Consider the following 4,390-nt stretch of genomic DNA (forward strand, 5'->3'; position numbering starts at 1 on the left):
TATGTTGACACGCAGGTCATAAATAAATTAAGACAACTCCTATGGCTCCTGCCGGTTGTCATACTCATCGACATGCAAGTCGTGATTCCTATTACCAGAACATGATCAATCTCATACATCACATATATCATTCATCACATCCTTTTGGCCATATCACATCACATAGCATACCCTACAAAAACAAGTTAGACGTCCTCTAATTGTTGTTTGCATGTTTTACGTGGCTGCTATGGGTTTCTAGCAAGAACGTTTCTTACCTACGCAAAAACCACAACGTGATATGCCAATTGCTATTTACCCTTCATAAGGACCCTTTTCATCGAATCCAATCCGACTAAAGTGGGAGAGACAGACACCCGCTAGCCACCTTATGCAACTAGTGCATGTCAGTCGGTGGAACCAGTCTCACGTAAGAGTACGTGTAAGGTCGGTCCGGGCCGCTTCATCCCACAATGCCACCGAATCAAGATTGGACTAGTAACGGCAAGCATATTTAACAAAATCAATGCCCTAAACTACTTTGTGTTCTACTCGTGCATAGAAACTACGCATAGACCTAGCTCATGATGCCACTTTTGGGGAACGTAGCAATAATTCAAAATTTTCCTACGTGTCACCAAGATGAATCTATGGAGTCATCTAGCAACGAGGAAGGAGTGGATCTACATACCCTTGCAGATCACGCGCGGAAGCGTTCAAGAGAACGGGGTTGATGGAGTCGTACTCGTCGTAATCCAAATCGCCGATGATCCTTGCGCCGAACGGACGGCACCTCCGCGTTCAACACACGTACGGAGCAGCGACGTCTCCTCCTTCTTGATACAGCAAGGGGGGAGGAGAGGTTGATGGAGATCCAGCAGCACAACGGCGTGGTGGTGGAAGTAGCGGGATTCCAACAGGGCTTCGCCAAGCGCTGCGGGAGGAGGGAGATGTGTCATGGGAGGGAGAGGGAGGTGCCAGGGCTTAGGTGTTGCTGCCCTCCCTTCCCCCCACTATATATAGGGCCAAGGGAGAGGGGGGCGCAGCTTTGGCCCTTCCTCCAAGGAAGGGTGCGGCCAGGGAGGAGTCCATCCTCCCCAAGGCACCTCGGAGGTGCCTTCCCCCTTTAGGACTCTTTCTTTCCCTTATCTCTTGGCGCATGGGCCTCTTGGGGCTGGTGCCCTTGGCCCATACAGGCCAAGGCGCACCCCCTACATCCCATGTGCCCCCGGGGCAGGTGGCCCCACCCGGTGGACCCCCGGGACCCTTCCGGTGGTCCCGGTACAATACCGGTGACCCCGAAACTTGTCCCGATAGCCGAAATAGCACTTCCTATATATAATTCTTTACCTCCGGACCATTCTGGAACTCCCCGTGACGTCCGGGATCTCATCCGGGACTCCGAACAACTTTCGGGTTACCGCATAGTTATATCTCTATAACCCTAGCGTCACCGAACCTTAAGTGTGTAGACCCTACGGGTTCGGGAGACATGCAGACATGACCGAGATGACTCTCCGGTCAATAACCATCAGCGGGATCTGGATACCCATGTTGGCTCCCACATGTTCCACGATGATCTTATCGGATGAACCACGATGTCAAGGACTTATTCAATCCCGTATACAATTCCCTTTGTCTAGCGGTACGATACTTGCTCGAGATTCGATCGTCGGTATCCCGATACCTTGTTCAATCTCGTTACCGGCAAGTCTCTTTACTCGTTTCGTAACACATCATCCCGTGATCAACTCCTTGATCACATTGTGCACATTATGATGATGTCCTACCGAGTGGGCCCAGAGATACCTCTCCGTTTACACGGAGTGGCAAATCCCAGTCTCGATTCGTGCCAACCCAACAGACACTTTCGGAGATACTTGTAATGTACCTTTATAGCCACCCAGTTACGTTGTGACGTTTGGCACACCCAAAGCACTCCTACGGTATCCGGGAGTTGCACAATCTCATGGTCTAAGGAAATGATACTTGACATTAGAAAAGCTTTAGCATACGAACTACATGATCTTGTGCTAAGCTTAGGATTGGGTCTTGTCCATCACATCATTCTCCTAATGATGTGATCCCGTTATCAACGACATCCAATGTCCATGGTCAGGAAACCGTAACCATCTATTGATCAACGAGCTAGTCAACTAGAGGCTTACTAGGGAGATGGTGTTGTCTATGTATCTACACATGTATCTGAGTTTCCTATCAATACAATTCTAGCATGGATAATAAACGATTATCATGAACAAGGAAATATAATAATAATCAATTTATTATTGCCTCTAGGGCATATTTCCAACAAATTACTCAACTAGCACAACTATGATATTACCACCTTTATATCTCAAAACAATTATCAAGCATCAAATTTCTCATGATATTAATTAAAGCAAATTGCCATGCTATTTTAAGACTCTCAAAATAATATAAGTGAAGCATGAGAGATCAATAGTTTCTATAAAGCAAATCCACCACCGTGCTCTAAAAGATATAAGTGAAGCACTAGAGCAAAACTATATAACTCAAAAGATATAAGTGAAGCACATAGAGTATTCTAATAATTTCCGAATCATGTGTGTCTCTCTCAAAAGGTGTGTACAGCAAGGATGATTGTGGGAAACTAACAAACAAATACTCAAATCATACAAGACGCTCCAAGCAAAACACATATCATGTGGTGAATAAAAATATAGCTCCAAGTAAAGTTACCGATTGAAGTAGACGAAAGAGGGGATGCCTTCCGGGGCATCCCCAAGCTTTGCCTTTTCGGTGTCCTTAGATTATCTTGGGGATGCCATGGGCATCCCCAAGCTTAGGCTCTTGCCACTCCTTGTTCCATAATCCATCAAATCTTTTACCCAAAACTTGAAAACTTCACAACACAAAACTTAGCAGAAAATCTCGTGAGCTCCGTTAGCGAAAGAAAATAAAAGACCACTTCAAGGTACTGTAATGAACTCATTCTTTATTTATATTGGTGTTAAACCTACTGTATTCCAACTTCTCTATGGTTTATAAAATCTTTTACTAGCCATAGATTCATCAAAATAAGCAGACAACACACGAAAAATAGAATCTGTCAAAAACAGAACAGTCTGTAGTAATCCGTAACTAACGCAAACTTCTGGAATTCCAAACACTCAGCCAAAATAGGACGACCTAGGAAATTTGTTTATTGATCAGAAGCAATTGTAATCAATATTTTATCACGGTCTGGTGATCTTTAACAATTATTTTCGTGAACAGAAAGTTTCTGGAATTTTCTGCAAGATCAAATAACTATCATCCAAGAAGATCCTATAGATTTAACTTGGCACAAACACTAATTTAAACATAAAAACACATCTAACCAGAGGCTAGAACAAATATTTATTCCTAAAAAGAAGCAAAAAGCAAAAAAACTAAAAATAAAATTGGGTTGCCTCCCAACAAGCGCTATCGTTTAACACCCCTAGCTAGGCATAAAAGGAAGGATAGATCTAGGTATTGCCATCTTTGGTGGGAAATCCATAAGTGGATCTCATGATAGATTCATATGATAATTTTATTTTCTTCCTTGGGAAGTGTTCCATGCCCTTCTTTAATGGAAATTGGAATCTAATATTCCCTTCCTTCATATCAATAATTGCACCAATCATTCTAAGGAAAGGTCTACCTAGAATAATAGGACATGAAGGATTGCAATCTATATCAAGAACGATAAAATCTACGGGCACATAGTTCCTATTTTCAACAATAAGAACATCATTAATTCTTGAAGCTTGGTGTCTCCCCCCCCCCTTTGTGTTCGGCGTTTAGCTTACCGGCCTGCTTGAAGACCCAACATTCTCTGTGGGTGTGATTGGCAGGTTTATCGGGGGTGCCATGAATCTGACACAGTTTGTCTAGAATCTTGTTTAGGCTAGACCGTCCATCTCTGCTGCCTTTGAAAGACTTTTTCCGCTAACCTGGTCAAGAGCCCCTGACTTCGGATGTGCTTGGGTCGCTGCTGCTACTATGGGCTAACCAGCTATCTTCGCCCGCACAAAAGCGGGTCATGAAGCTTGTCAGGGCTGCCACTGTTCTCAGTTTTTCTTGGCCGAGGTGTCTGGCGAGCCATTCATCTCGGACGCTGTGCTTGAAAGATGCTAAGGCTTCAGCGTCCGGACAGACGACAATTTGGTTCTTCTTAGTGAGAAACTTGTTCCAAAGCTTTCGGGCTGACTCTCCACGCTATTGAATTATATGACTTAAGTCGTCTGCATCAGGAGGTCGGACATAGGTCCCTTGAAAATTAGCCCGAAAAGCATCCTCGAGCTCCTCCCAACTTCCAATTGAGTTTTCGGGGATGCTTTTCAGCCAGTGCCGAGCTGGTCCTTTAAGCTTGAGGGGCAAGTACTTGATGGCATGGAGATCGTCT

Source organism: Triticum urartu, chromosome 6 (assembly GCF_003073215.2).
Source record: "Triticum urartu cultivar G1812 chromosome 6, Tu2.1, whole genome shotgun sequence".
NCBI lineage: Eukaryota > Viridiplantae > Streptophyta > Magnoliopsida > Poales > Poaceae > Triticum > Triticum urartu.